Source organism: Aethalodelphis obliquidens, unplaced genomic scaffold, assembly GCF_003676395.1.
Source record: "Aethalodelphis obliquidens isolate GAN/ISIS:26980383/991018 unplaced genomic scaffold, ASM367639v1 scaffold64, whole genome shotgun sequence".
In the NCBI taxonomy this organism is placed as follows: Eukaryota; Metazoa; Chordata; class Mammalia; order Artiodactyla; family Delphinidae; genus Aethalodelphis; species Aethalodelphis obliquidens.
Genome location: NW_020838008.1, coordinates 336,237 through 351,887, shown reverse-complemented (window position 1 = coordinate 351,887; position 15,651 = coordinate 336,237). Strand labels below are relative to the sequence as shown.

At 58.1% G+C, this 15,651-nt stretch overlaps 1 protein-coding gene across 3 annotated transcripts in view; it reads right to left on the bottom strand.

The window, feature by feature from the left end:
• CNTFR (ciliary neurotrophic factor receptor) overlaps positions 1-15,651 on the bottom strand; it is a 38,035-nt gene that overhangs the window by 19,090 nt on the left and 3,294 nt on the right. Inside the window, exons 1-2 of one of the 3 annotated variants that reach the window (XM_027088918.1) lie at positions 7,973-8,081; positions 7,218-7,323 (exon numbers count right to left, since the gene is read on the bottom strand). The gene's annotated coding sequence lies outside the window, so the exon portion shown is untranslated. Of the gene's footprint in view, positions 1-7,217; positions 7,324-7,972; positions 8,082-10,970; positions 11,082-15,651 lie in introns of those variants that run through there. The other 2 variants (XM_027088917.1, XM_027088919.1) reach the window with 2 other exon arrangements.

Here is a 15,651-nt window from a genome sequence, read left to right as displayed (position 1 = left end):
ACAAAGCACACTCAGGACATGTTCCCAGAAGCCAGGATGGACCCAGTGGCCCCCCTACCTGCTGTCCTGCTTCCTGGGATGGGTCCAGCTGCCCTCACCCCACTCCACCCCAGCACATGCCCATACCTGAGGGCAGGGAAATAACTATTTCCTGCAGGAAAGGTTCCAAACCTGATTCTCCTGCCCCAGTCTGAGGAGAGAGGGGGACTGTCAGCAAGACAGAAGCAGAGATCCAGAGAGGGACACTGCCAGACACTCAACCACGGCCACTACCAGAGGTACAGCCAGACACACAGCAAAGACACTAGCCAGAGACACTGCCCAAAACAAGAGACAGAGCCCCAGGAAAAGAGCCCACACACAGACTGGAGAGACTGCGTCGGGCACGATCAGACAAAGCCAGAGAAGCAGGTAGACAAACCAGATAACCAGCCAGAAACACACAACCAAAGGGCCCGCAAGAAACCCTGTGAAAGGCTCGGCCAGACGCAGGCAGACATATCAGAGAAAGAGTAAGCAGCACAGGCAGAGAAACCATCAGCAACAGAGCCAGAGAGCCAGAGACACTGTCAGAAACCATGCCAGAGAAACTGCCTGACACACAGGCAGAGAAATACCAGAGGAACTGATAGACACAAACAGGCGTACACCCAGGAAAACTGCCACTGAGAGAGCCACAGACACAGTCAGATGCTCAGTCAGGAAGTAGCCATACTACTCAAAACACTGCCAGGGGCATGCAGACACACAGTCGGACACACTGCCAGACAAACAGCCAGAGACACTGCAGACAGAGCTACAGCAGGGGAGACGAGTGTGGCCGTCAGCCTGGAGCGGCGGGTGGGGGAGCCGGAGAGAAGCTGACTTCCAGGGCCTCCTTTATGGGAAGGGCTCCTGCCTACCCACTGCTACACTCGCCCCTCACCAGGCGAGCCCTCCCCTCTGCACCTGGTGCTCCTCCAGCTACAGCCGCAGGAGCTCCGGCTGCCCCTCCCTGGCACAGCTCATCTCTCTAGGCCCCAACTGGCCTCGGCTACCCCTCCCACATCTGTGACCCCTGAGGCCTTTGCTACCACCTGGCCTAGCTCCTGACCCTCTGCCACTCCCCCATCTTTAGCTACTCCTCAGGCCTAGGAGGGTAAGACAATGGCCAAAGTCACAGTCAGCAAGTGGTGGGGTGAAGAAAGCAACCCAGGATGAACCAGTGCTAAACTCAGAGCAAACGAACCCAGGATGAACCAGTGCCAAACTCAGAGCAACCAAACCCAGGATGAACCAGTGCTAAACTCAGAGCAAACGAACCCAGGATGAACCAGTGCCAAACTCAGAGCTGGGGCTGGAGAAAGGGAGATAGGAGGCTGGAGGCCTACGTGGCTCCCCAGTTCAACCCCTGCAGGGCGCCCTCAGACCCTCCCCAACCCTCTCTGCCATCCACCCATGCCGTCTCCTCAGAGCCAGCCTACTGCCCACCACATGGGAGAGGAACCAGGCAGAGTGGACAGAGGTTAGATCACAGAATGGGAGTAGAGGGACAGGGTGGTCCTCTGCTCCCTGCTCCTTCCTGGTCCCAGTTGGGAGGGCCATGTGGGTGAGGAGATGGCCTGGCATGAGTGTAAGGCATACAAGCAAACACACACACACACACACACACACACACACACACACACACACACACACACACACCCGGGTCCTCACAGGGGGAGGGGAGGCTTCTTCATCAAAGTCGCCTCCATCAGCCCGATGAGTTACTGTAAGGGCCGGGCCCTGGGCCAACGGGGCTGCAGCCATGGGAGACGGGCGCTGCTGAGAGCAAGCGCTGCAGAGAGGGGGGATGGGGTACCACGACAGATGCTGCACGGCTGGGGACACCCAGAAAAGGGAGAGACCCAGGGAGGGGGGAACAGAGAGGCAAGGAGAGAGGGAAAGCAGTGAGCAGAGACCCTGAGGGACAAGAAAAGAACAAGACAGGGAGAAATGGAAGAAGAGGCACAGGAAGAGAGACAGGGAGCATAGGAGATGGGCAGAGATTCAAGGACAGAGGGAGAGACAGACCCAGAGAGAGTGACAGAGACCCCAACAGCGTCTCTGTGCCCACCAAGAGCATCTCTCCAAGCCCACCCACCTCCTGTAGTGTGAGGAGAGGATGCCATCAGTGCAGCAGTGCTGGCTGATCTGCGACAAGAGCAGGGCTTCCTGGGGGCGGGAGGGCTTCTGCCTATGAATCCAGGAGCCCAGCCCCCAGGGCATAAGGGTGGACAAAACCCCCATCCCACCCCACCTGCAGGTCCAGGGGGCCCCAGGCCAATTTCACTTCCCTCTTCCCTCCCAGTCCCCGCTGGACCCATTCCCAGGTAGGGAAGCTGAGGCCAGAGGCATCCAAGCTACACCTCTGCCCTACCCTAGCTCACCTCAGGCCACCCATCCCAGGGCAAAGAGCATCTTTCCCAGGAACTTTCCAAGTCCACACCCCATGGCTCTGGGATAGATCTGGAGCCTAAATCCCATAAAGCCCCAGATGAGGGCTATGCAAACTGGCCCAGGCTCCCTGCAGACCCTTCCAGAGGCCCAGCCTGGCCGCCAGCCCCAGCCCCAGAAATGAGGAGGGAACAGAGGGCACCCCACTAGCAAGTGCCCAGCAGCCCAAATCCCTTGTAAACAGAAGCCCAACACCTCTCCTGACACAGAACCCCACAGTGTTGCCACACACATACACACACACACAGGTGACACATCAAGAGACAACCCTGGGCCCCCAACTTACTGTCACTGTTCCACCAGGACACAAAGACATTACACACTGACAACAACACCCAGTGAAAATTACACAGTTGCACAGTTGACAATGACACACAGGGATACTGACAGTCACCACAGTGACAATGATGCAGTGAGTGACAGCCACACACAATGACATCAACAAACAAGGCAATGACACCTGTTGACACTGACACAGTCACAATGACAGTAGCCTCAGAATCAAAGATGCAATGAGACTGACAGTCACATAGGCTAACAGTGACAGTGACATCCACAGTGACACAGGGATGTTGGCAGACTCAGTAAGATGGACAGTCACGCAGAGTAACACCAGCCCTCAGTAACGCTGACACCACGGAGGCTGAGAGTCGCCAGCAGGGACACTGACACAGTGATGTGTTCCAGATCAAGGACCTCAACTACCCAGTTTCTGGCTTAGGATCCAGGGCCCAAGACCCCTTTTGCCAGCCCCAGCAGGAGCTCAGGTGCCCTGCACCTCAACCCTCAGCCCCTGCCCAGCTGAAGGCAAAACCGAAGAAAGGGAAGTGTGAGTCTGCGAAAGCCTCTATTCACCCCTGCATTAAGTTACTCAGCCCAACCCTGGGGAACCCCTGCCACATCCAGGATGGGACTGGGGGTTCTGGGCGCCACTGCCTGGGGCCCAGCTCTGACTGTGTGTGTGTCGACGTGCAATAGCGTGTTCTGAGCTTCGGGCTTCAGGGTGCTGGTTGGTGTGGGTGTGTTGAGGGTCAGGTAGGTTCAATCTGGCCTGGACAATGAATGAATGGGGAGGCCCCACGTGGTACCTCCGAGAAACTGAGATCCGATGAAGGTCACTGGCCTGGACCCCACCCCCCTCGGCCTGGGGCTGGGGTGAGGTCAGAAGCATCCCTCTGAGGGAGGGCATCTGGCCCACAGCAGGGGCCAAGGTGACATCTCCATAGCTTCCAGTCTCCCTTGGCAACCCCAGACTCCAGGATCCCCCAGGGTAAGGGAAAAGGCACTCTGTGTTTGGGGCCTCATCCCCTTCTTCTCTCCCTACCACAGCCCTAGAAGATGCATCCTGGGAATGAGGCAAGAACCCAGGGCAGGACGACCCGCTGATTCAAAGGCCTAGGAAACTCTAGGGGCCTCAGACCTGCAGAGGAATTAGGGTGGGGGAAGACAGACACCTACACTTGGAGACAGAGAGGGAAAATGAAAGACAGGGCAGGGGCAGAGACAGGGACAAGGACATGGTGGACAGGGAGGAACAGTGCTGGCTGAGGGGGCGGCTGGGAGAGACAGTCTGGGCGGGCGGGAAGCTCCAGGATGGGGAGGAGGGGCTGAGGCCAGGAGGCCCCCAGATCCCACCAGGCCTAGGCAGCCTGGACAGCGTGGGCGGTGGGGGGGGCAGAGGCCTGAGCGGTCCAGAGGCTGGAGGTGGGGCGGAGGCCAAGGATGGAGGCCTGGCCCCTGGCAGCTGGCCCAGCAGGCCCCCCATGGGGGAGGGGGCGGGCCTGGGTCAGGGGCCAGCTCCTGGGCTGGGGCCGGCTGGCCATGGGGCAGCCTCCTACTCCCCACGGTGTCTCCCCCTGTCTCTTCCTCCTTTCTCTCTGAATCCAGACCTGGCCCTCCTCTCAGCTCTCAGTGCCCCCACCCTAAGTGGCACAGGACACAGAAGCCATGCCTGGGTTTAGGACTCAAGCCGTATCTCCTCCTGGGCTACCCATCCCCACCCGCTCCGGGAGCAAGCCCCCATGCTCAGGGGAAAGGACCCCACCCAAACATATGCCCCCCCTCCCCCACAGAAGGGGGCAGGAGAAGCTGAGCACCAGCGGGAGGGGGGCCAGGAGGGAGGCAGGGGGAGCGGTCCCCCAGCTCCAGCCTCTGGCTGAGGCTGTGGAAAAGGAGGCGGCCCAATGTGAGTGAGTTGGGGGGGGTATCCGCACCTGCTGTTGTGACCTCCACAGCCGGAGATGGGGGCCTGGGGGGGGGCGGACAAGATTCCGATGGATTTTGGCAGCAGCCCGGACTCTGAGCGCTCAAACCCCCCACCCCCCAGCCTCTTGCACCGTGGGGACCCTGAGAGCAGCATGTGCGTGCCCTGCTGCACGTGTGTGCGGGCGTGTTGCGGGCCTCCCATATGACGGGCCTGGCTGGGCAGCTGGGAGGTGTCCTGGGGAGATGGGTGTCTGAATCCCACCAGCCGTGCGCACATGTGGAGCCCCACTCGGGGCCCTGCATGCTGCCTGGTGACCTGGGCACCGGCTTGTATATGCTCACATATGCAGGCCTGGACTTAAGCAGCCCTCTCGGTGCAAAAGGTCTGGGCTTTCCCCCTCAAAAGTCATCTGATCCAGCCCCTGCCTCTCAAATGGGAAGCAGGAAGGGGCAGGTAAGTTCATATCCTCCCTTTGGGCACATGGGCTCTGGATAGCTTCACAGCACCTGAGGTGCAAGCTCCAAATCCCTCATCCCCTAACCCCAGTCCAGAATCCCGTTTGGCTTCTAGAAGAATCAGGAGGATCCCTCTATCCAGAAAAGGCCCACACACCAGTCGGGTTAAGTCTAGGGGGAGTGGGGGCTTGGGGGCTGGCCTTCTTGGAGGGACAGATGCTGCAGCAGGAGGTTAGACAGCTGGAAGAACTCCATGAAAGGCGGGGGATGGGCAGAGCAACAGGGTTAACTGAGACCTCCCTCCGCCAACAGGGGAGTGGGCTCGCAGCAGATGAGGCAGGGGCAGGAAGGAGGCTGCTGAGCCCTCCATGGAGACAGAAGGATGGACAGAATAGCTTTCCAGACTTGGGGGCTGGGACAAAGACCTATTTGCCTCAGCATCTCCCACTACACCCCACCCCTGGCCCCATCACTGCTATGGTGCAGACACACCCTCGAGTATATACACAGAGGTTGATGCTTTGCAAGCTTGTGTGTACACGTGCGCACGTGCACACGTGCGCACACGAACACAAACACACACACAAAGGGGGGGTGGGGTGGGCAGTGCATGTGAAGCATTGATGTGTAACGAAAAGAACTGAAGATGGTCTTTCCGACAGAGCCAGAGGTGAGCAGGGGAACAGAAATGTCAACTGTCTTCACGTGCGCTGCTCTCCCTGCCCCCCCAACACGCACGCACACTGCACACACTACTTCTGAGGAAGCTTCTGGTCTGCTGGGTAAAAGCAAGCCGTCCTTCCTCCCCCTTCCTCCCCTCCGCACAGTGGGGAAGCCAGAGCAATCTGTTCCTGATGGGTAAACACAGGCATGAGTATGCGCGCACACATGCTCACACACACACCCGCGATTCAGGGGTGCGTGACACCCAGTGCTCACTTCACCCCAAGATGGGACGCACACTCGGGCTCTCACTACCACTGGCAGAGCCTCCCAAAGTCCCCCACCTCCACCACACACAGCCAGAGCTTCACAGACACACCCAGGCAGCCTCTCGCTGACACAGGCACTTGGAGTCTCCCATCACAGCCACTCATCACGGCCTCCCACGTGGACACCCGCTGCCACAGCCTCGCACATGCTGGTATGCGCGCACACACGAATCACAGTCACAGTCACACACAACAGACTCTCTCACACGCACTCAATCAAAACAGTCCTGGTCTCACATATGAATACCAGCACACACTCAGAACACTCACCCTTCCACACAGATAACAGAGCACCTCCAGAAACGCAGAGCGCCCCCCCCACCCCCCGGCACCCTCAGCCCTCACACCCCTACACTCGGCAGTGGGAAATAGATACACACTCCATGCTGGGACCTCGGGTTGCCTGGCCTGTGCCTGGGGGAAGACAGGATAAAGCTCAGGGTGGCCTAAAGCAGGAAGGGAAAGTTCCTGAAAATCGAGGAAACAGACTATTCCCTACTCGGCTCCTTCCTCCCCTAACCCTGCTTTTGCCAGTATTTGGGAATGAGGGGAGATCCTGGCCAGAGCAGGGAGCCCCCGGGTGAAGAGATGATGGCACTGGTGGCAGCAGGAGCCAGCAAACCCCAGAAACCAGCCTGCCCCCAGGGCCCTCCTGCCTCACCTCCTCACCCCCTCTTCTCCAGGATGAGGAGAAGCAGCAGCTCTCAGCCTAGCCACCTGCTGAGTGACCCCAGGCCTCTTCAAAACCTCTCTGTGCCTACAACTGTCTATAGGGCACCTGAATGTCAGGCCTGGCTGCAGGAAGGGAGGCAAGGGGAAGGAGATGAGGCCTCGACCTCAACCCCCAGCCCCTGCCAAAGCCCTGTCATCACTGTCAGACCCCAAAGAGAGATGGGGACAGCACTGGCCAAGCCAGTGCTCCTCTGACAAACCACTGAGGACAAGAATCCTAAAGTGTCCTTGGACCCTGCAGCCCCACCTCCCATCACAAGAGAGGACGCTGTGTCGCTGTCCAGGCAGAAAGGAATCCAGGCTGTGCTGGCAGGGCCCCAACTGGAGAACAATTGGCAATGCTGTTGACATCCTCACCACTTGCCACTCCAGGTGTAGCTTGAGCCCTGATGCCCCATCCAAAAGTGAGTCTGAGAGGGCTCCATGGAAGCCAGGCGGGGGAGCAAACACCGGGCAGCAGAACCTAAGGGAACCAGGCAGGGCGACCCCATAAGGCCAGGTGATGGGGACTTAGGAAGAGCAGGCCGTGGGGACAAAAGAAATCAGGCAGCAAGGTCTGCGGAAACCAGGCGACAGGGCCCAGAAGAACATAGGCTGTGGGGGCCAAATGAAGCCAGGCCGCGGGGACTGAAGTTAGCTAGGAGGTGGGGACAAATGAAGCCAGGCGAGAGGCCCACAGGATGGGAGAAAAGAAAGCTATCAGGAGCTCATGCCCTCTGTCTAGATGTCCCCCACACCCTGGGCCTCTCTCTCAGTAGCCCCCTTCCCACCCAGGTGCTGGTCCCCTCCCCCAGGCCAATGCACACAGCCAGAGCCCCCTCCTCGCTCAGAGGCCTGGTCCAGTTGCAGCCACTGGGCCCCGGCCCCATCCCTGGGACCTCAGGAAGTCCCAGCCCCTCCCACCGGCTGCAGAGGAGGGGGGTGGGGGGGGGAGAAAGAGAAGAGAAGAGAGACAGCTTGGCAGAGGGAGGGCCGAGCAGCCGCGGGGGGCGGGGGCCGAGAAAGGAGCGGGAAGCGGCGAGGCGGGCTGGCGGGCGGCGCGGGCGGGGGCGTCTCTGCCGCGGGAGCGGGGGTGACAAGTTCTCCGGCCCTGCGGCTGCGCGGCCACTGACCTGGGTCACCGTGCAGGCGCCCAGTCGGTGCCTCCGGCGCTCCGCGGGTGCGCCCGGCCGCCCGCGGTCATCGGGCCCCTGGGGTTCGGGGCTGGGGCCCGGGCGGCCCGGGGAGCAGGCGTGTCCCCCCCCCCCCCCCCCCTCCCCCCCCCCCCGAGAGTCCCGGCGGGCGGGCGGGCGGGCGAGGCGGCGAGCGGGCCGGGAGGAGGGGAGGAAGGAGCGCGCGGCGAGCGAGCGAGCCGAGCTAGCGGAGGGAGCGAGTGAGGGACGGCAGGCAGTGAGGTCATCCTTTGAATCTAATTGTCTGAGTCAGGAGGAGATGTGGCACTCGATGCAGGGGGAGGGGAGGGGGAAGGGACCCTCCCGGCTCCGGGCCGGGGCCCCTCCTCACACCCAGGGCCGGCCGCGGCCTCCCTTCCCCCGCCCAGGGCCAAGTTGTCTCGGGCCAACTGGGACAAACCCCTGCCCGTCTCACTCAAGGCTGACCTCTGCTGCCATGGGGGCTCCAACCCACATCACCCCCAGAGAGCGGCCACCTTTCTATTCTCTGGGGGTGATGGGGACCCCCTCCCGGCCCAGGTTGCCCTCCCGCATGTCTGAGGGTAATGGGAAGCCCCCATCCAACCCCCAGGTCGTATTTCTGCCCTGTGAGGATAAATGGGGAACCTCCACCAGCCTTGCAAGGGACCTTCGTGCACTCTAGAAACGGGGAGTCCCCAACTCTACTCCCCAGGTGACTTCTTGCACTGGGAATTTGGGGGAATCTGGACATTGAACCGAAGCTCCCCTTCCTGCCTCCTGAGAATGACAGTGCAATGCCTCCCAGTCCTGCACTTTGGGGGGCATGAGGACCCCCAACGGAGCCCAGGGTCTCTACTCTGCATGCCCAACTCTTCAGGAGGGGCAGGAGCCAGGCCAGAACCCCAAGGTCGCCAGAGGCTGCTCAGGGGAGCAGGTCACTCAAGTGGTGGGAGGGCAAGACAACAGTTGGGCCCTGGGCCCGTCAGGTGTGCACGCACAAGCACATGCACACATGTGTACACGCACATGGGGGGAGACCAGGCGGCTGGGGACACTCACGCCGAGGGCCACACACCCCTCCCCTCGCCCCCATGGGGGAGGGGTGATAAATATTTAAGCGGCTTTTAGCTCTGAAGGGGCTGAAGCTGGGGGAGGGAGGGGGATCCACAATGCCTGATTAATGGGGTTACCGGCTTGGATCAATCCATCTGCCCGCCGCTCCCTCTTCCCTCCTCCCTCCTCCTCCCTCCCTCCGCCTAATGCGCTTTATCAGGAGACGCTTTTCTGACTTGGCAGCGTCGGGTGTTTTAAATAGACCCATTTAGAGCAGGGGTTGGGGGAGAAAGGAGGGGGGGGAAGGGAGACAGAGATTGAGACAGGCTGGGAGACAGAGATGAATCAGGAGAGAGAGACAAGCCCCGGAAGAGAGAGACTGGGAGCGGAGAGACAGAAGGAGATACTGAGACACGGAAATAAGAGGCTGCGGATGACACTCCCACGGAGGCTGAATGGGGCCGGGGGGTGGGGGGGTGATGGTGAGGCCGAGGGGAAGCTGGGGGGCTGAAGAGTAGAAACAAACAAACTAACAAAAGAGACAGACAGAGAGAGAGGAAAGGAGTCACCGACAGCAGGAAGAAACCCAGAGACAGGTTCTCTGCAAGGGCTGAGTGCTAGCCTGGGAGACAGCAGATATCTTTTATTTCCAAAAACAGTTTTTCATCCACTTTGTTAAATTAAAAAGCTGTCTTTAAAGTGGTGCTGGAGGTGCTGCTGCGGGAGGGTGGACGGAACTGCCAAGTCCTCCCTCTCAGCCTCCTCGTCTACCCCCACAGAAGCTGCCTCAGCCCTAGCCCCCAGGGGTATTCTCCAGCTCCCCTGCTCTCTGTGATCCTCTGGGATCCCCAGGGACAGGGTCAGGGCATCTGAGCTACTGTTCATTGGCAGAAAGTCCTTCCTGCTGTCTGGCCTCAGTCCCTCCTGCTGCAGGGAGCCCATTCTCTTGCCTGACCACTAGCCTTCTCTTCTCTGGTCCCAGTTCCAACTCCCTAAGATGTCCCCAATCGGAGGGAGGATGATGGCCCTCACAGCTGAGCAGCTCACTTTCCCAACCGGCCATCACACTCCTTCCAGGTGTGCTCCCTAATACTGGGTAAATCTGAACTTCTGTCAGATACCCCACTCCAAGTCCCTAGGTCTTCTGGGAACAGTGAGACAGAAGCTTAACTCTCTTCCAGCCTTCTGGAGCCTCCCTTCCTCCTCTTCAGAACCCCAGCTCCATTTTGTCCCTTTTATGGCCATGTTGTCAGCCTGGATACCCCCCCGCACCCTCAACAACACCCCATTCCTAGTTCTGAAGGGTCAGCAACCCCCCCCCCCCCCCCAACTCCCAGGCCAGGAAAATGGCCAGTCTGTTTGGGAGCTGAGATGAAAAGCCTGGCCGGCCTTTGTGGGCCTCTGGCGGGTTTCGGACAATAGGCCCTTCCGTTCCGCTCCAGCGCGCCTCGATCCCATGGACACCCCCACCCTGGGGGATGCCAATCCGGGGGCCTTGCCTGGCCGGAATGAAAGGCGGGGAGAGTCAGGCCCAGCCTCCGAGGCTGGCCTCAGAAGATTCTGGGCTTTCTGACCCTCTATCCTGCCTCCTCCAAGCCCAGCTGCTCCCTGTTGTCAAGCCAGAGAGATGCTTTGGGGGCAGAGAGGGAGCCTGACAATGAGACGAAACATACTCCCACATCCAGATTCAGCTCCCTCAGTGCAGAACCCAATTTTCTGACCTGGCTTTGCCCTTGCCTGTGTGACTGTGGGTAAGTCTCTTCCCCTTTACTGGCCTGTCATGAAAAGCCTCAGGAGGAAGGAGGAGGGGAGAGCAGGAAGAGATCTCAGGCCCTCCTTCACTCACATCCCCAGACCTACAGCCCCAATGCACCTGCCAGATGCCCTGAAACTGACCCGCCTCCCCTGGGTCCCCAGCACATACCTCTTCACCGCTGGCCGCACACGGAGCACATCAACGTCCTCCTCCTCCAGACCAAACTCTTCCTGAGACTTCCAAAACCAAGGGGGCGGGATGATGTGACAAGGCTGGATTCTAGAAGGGCAAAGGGCACAAATCAGAGGCTACAGAGGAGACCTTAGTCCAACTCAGAGCTCACTTCACACTCACAACCCCACTGTGAGAAGGAGAGACTGGAGCAGGCAGCAGGTAAGTGTCTAGAAGAGAAAAAGTTGGGAATGGTCCAGACTCCCTGCAGCACCCTTTGCAGACCTTAGGTTCTGAACCACAGGGACAAAAGTAGGCCAGAAGCCAGTGGCCTGACACCACACATAGATACACACCCAAAGACAATCCAAAATCCCCACACAACCAGTTCACAGGGACAAGCACCTCCATGTCACACACATTCTCCCATGCATACTCATACAGAGACCCATGGCCCCCAGGAGGGCATAAACACCCACCATCATACTGTTTTCTCCTCATCACCACTACGATTTATTGAGCATCTGTTACGTGTCAGGAACTGTTAGGCACTTTATATGCATGACCTCATTTAATCTTCATGACTTCTCCGTGAGGTAGGTTCTACTATTATTCCCATTTGACAGCGGAAAAAACTGAGATTCGGGGAGGTTGACTTGCCCAAGACCACACAGCTGATCCGTTCCAGAGCATAGATATGAGTGCAGATCTAGCTCCAAAGCCCTTCTGCTATACCAGTTTGCCTCTGCAGATCTCTCTCCCACCAGCACAGTGCCTTTCCCAATAATAATAGGAACGGCTAACACTTGCTCGGGGTCCTTGATGAGCCAGATACCATGCTGAGGACTTAACACACAGTTTTGGCAGATGAGAAAACTGAGGCTCGGAGAACAAAAGCACCTTGCCCAAAGTCACATGACTGGTAGCTGGTAAGAAAGCTGGCTGTTCTGAAAGTCACTGTTGCTTCTAGGACTCCACTTACTTAACAGAGCCCTCGGCTTCTACAAGACCCCGGGAGACTCTCAGGGTTCAACTGCTCCTCTCCCCGCCAAAACAGGTCCCAGATGTGTCTGCCAAAGGCATGATCAAGTGCCTAAACACAGACCCATGAGAAAGGGACTCCATGTCATCCAACCCTGCCCAGAGAGGCAGAGGTACCACCAAACAGGGAGAGATGGCCAGAAACGAAAACAAGGTGTTAGAGACAGGCTGGCTGGTGGTAACAGATACAGACACACCAAGAGATAGGTAGGCCCAAAGAGAGGAAGACAGAGACAGACACACGGGACCAAGGAATGACAGAGACAGTGGGAAAAGGAGACAATAGAGGGAGAGGAGGATACAGGCCGACGTGAAAAAAACACAGAAGGATAGACACAGACATACAGACACGTATGGAACCATCCCACCTTCACAAGAAGAAAACTGTGAAAACAAACAAGACTCAGGCAGTGTGTGGTACGTGTGTAAGTGTGCATTCGAGTGTGCCTGTGTTGGGGGCATGCAGAGTCTGTATCGCTACACACATTACACCAGCTGCTTCCAGCAATTTCATCTGATTAATAATAAATGCCCCGTAATTACAGCCACTCCCCCAGCCCTTCTTCCTGTTTTTTGTCAGCTGCCACCAGGCCAGCCCCCTGTGGACCCCATGGCCCCCTCCATCCTCACCTGCTGTCTTCTACAGGGCTGAGAGGACATGGGCTAGGGAAGGAGACCAGACTCCCAACCTGAGGGAGAATACCCATTTCTCTATCTTGGATTAATGCCCAGTGCTCCCAAGCAAAAGGTCATTTCCCTTAGGTCTCACTCAGAACTCTCCCCCCTTCCCTGGGTATAACCTGTAACCCCTAATGTGGCCTAGAGGCCCAGGTCTGGGGACACAGAGAGAAATGAACTCTGGACTCCCCTTGCCCACTCTTCATCACTCACTGGCTGAAAGAAGTCTCCATTCACAAAGCTTCCCCAGCCTTGGAACCCCACAGGCTCAAAGAAGGAAGGGACCAGGACAGCCCCCCTTTTCCCACCCCATCATTCCAACCCAGGCAGCCCCGAAGTCTCTGCCCACTTGTGTACTCTCACGCTTTGGACACGCCATGGCTCCGCCTCCATTCCTGAGCCCCCCCAGGTCCACCTCCTTCCAGGCCTCCCACCCTAGCTCTCCAAGGCAGCTCTATCAGAATCAGCTGCGGGTTTGTGCTGATCTGTTTCTAATCGCTGGGGCCTGGTTCTCGCTGGCCCCCACCCCCCAATATTGATTCCATTATTTGGAGAGTCATTGACGTCAAGGACCTGGATGGGTGCCAAAACCGCCTTCTCTCAGGGCCTGGGCCAGGGCCCAGCCCCTCATCTCGCGATTTCACGGAGGGGCCCAGAAAGGTCAGCTCACGGGCCAGGGTCACGTGACATCTGCCCTCAGAGGCTGGGGCTCTTCTTACCTTTTGGGGCCCACTGTGCAGTTCCTTTCTCCTGGGGGAGAGGGGCTACACAGAGGCATGGGGGTCAGAAGTGAGGTGGGGACCTATAGAATAGGGTGTGGAAGAACCTCATTGGGTCTTGGGCTGCAAGGAAGAGCTCTAGGAGGTAGGGATGGAGGCAGTGGCTCAGAAAAGGCTACTTGGGGAAGATTTTGTTCTTTGCCACACACTATTTTGGAACATCCTGAAGCTGGACTTGAAATGACTATTAGAGTACTATTGACTACTCGATTTTTATGTCTGATATCAGATGTACCTCCAGGCTCTCTGAGAAAGAAATTCTCTGCAGTGCAGGGTAACAGTTTACCCTAAATGTTGCCATCATTTGACTAAGTGGCACCACTATTTTATAAACCTTTGTTCCAGATAAAACAAAGGCTCTGTCTCCTGTGCAACTCTCGCCCATGCTGCCTCAGTTTCCCCACACTCTCCCAGTCTCTCGTGCCTCTGTGCCTATCCCATCGAGATGCAGCCACTGCTACACTGACCCACACCAGCAACTCCCTGGCTCTGGCTGGACAGGGTATTTTTAGGATCCGAACCCTGTGTTCTCAGACAGACATTAATAACCAATACAGACAGTCCGTGGTGCCCACAGCAGCTAAACAAACTCGGAACCCAGCCTCAAAGGCTCAGACATGGGGTCCACTGCCTTAGCTACAGTCCAAGAAACCCAGACCTAGAGAGAGCAAGGGACATGACATGCTCACAACCACGTGGGGAGAAAAGGACTTTCCCATCTTCTGAAAAATCCTGAAGCTGGGGAGAGGACAGAGGTGACCTCTGACCTCTGCCACAGAAGCAGGGTCATTGCCCTGCCCCAGTCTCACCTAGTCCAGACCTTTTCAAGGAAGAAGCTGCCTATCCTTTGCACTCCTTCCCTGAAGGCAGGGAAGTCCTTCCTTTAGTCTAGCTGCAAATCACTCAGGGGTCCTTTGAGCCAAACAGGGTTATACAACAGAGGCTGTTGGGTCTCAAGACACAAACCCCAGAAAGTCCCCTCTCCCCATGGTCTGTCCCACTCAATGTTCATTCCTCAACATTTCCTGAGTACCTAATCCCTGCCAGGTCCTGTGCCAGGAGTTAGGGACATGGTCCTGCCCACCAACAACACTCAGTCTGGCAGGAGAGAAAAAGATGTATTATTTACTCAGCAGTGCCCTCCCACTGTGCCCCTGGTCTGTGACAGGGGCAGGGTGGGTGGGTGGTAAGCAAAGCAGACCCCAGTCCCTAGGTCCCAGAGTTCACAGGCAATTACTATGCAGCCTTGGTGAGTATTGTGAAGAGGAAGTACAGGTAGCGTATGGTGGGGCATGCTGACTTCTTCCAGGACTGAGGATGCTTCAGTCCATTCCTAAACCCCAGGACGGGCCCTTGGACTGCCCAGAAGTCACCACCGTAGTCTAACTTCAGTTCCTTCCACTGTAGCTCCAGCCCCAGCTTCTGGGAGCTGGTTCCCCGCAGCAGCAGGGTCTAACTCTTCCCCACATCTGCCCCAGCTCTTCCTCCCACTCCTTGGCTCTGGTGACCCCAAACCCAGCATGCCCTACGCTTTGGGGGTTCTCTTTGCCCTCTGCAGAGGTAAAGGGGGGTGACGACCTCAGGGCTCTCAGCTCACAGGGACCACTAGGCTCCCCAGCCCCTCCCCACAGGAAGCCAGGAGCCGGGGTGGGTGTGGTCACCCTGGGCCACGGGAGTTTACACAGCTGAGGTCTCCACCACTCCCCCCAACCCCACAGCGGGTCTGGAGGAGGGGTCAGCTCTCTCTTCTTAGCCTCCTTGTTCTCTGGGACGCCCCCCCTCCCAACCAGGCACACAGGGTTCCCCCCCACAATCATCTGCATTTCAAAGAAAATACGCTCCATCTGTTTCCGATTCATTTACACTTCAGCTCGCCATGGGGGGGCAGAGCAGGGTGCTTTGCCTTCGAGAGCACCACCCCCATAGGGGGGCTGGAGAGCACGTGTCCCCCTCTGGGACAAGGAGCAGTTAACAGCCTAGCCATCTGAGCCTGAGGGCCAGGTCCCTACTTCGCGGGCTCCCAAGGGGTGCTCCTGTACTTCAGCAGCCCCGCCCACTGGCCTCCACAGCGGGAAGGTATATAAAGCCCCCAGCAGTGTCTCCAAGGCAGGTGGAGGCCTAAGGTTGGTTGCAACCTGACTCAATTGCCCCCCCCCCCCAGGGCTATTGCTCTTTTGGGA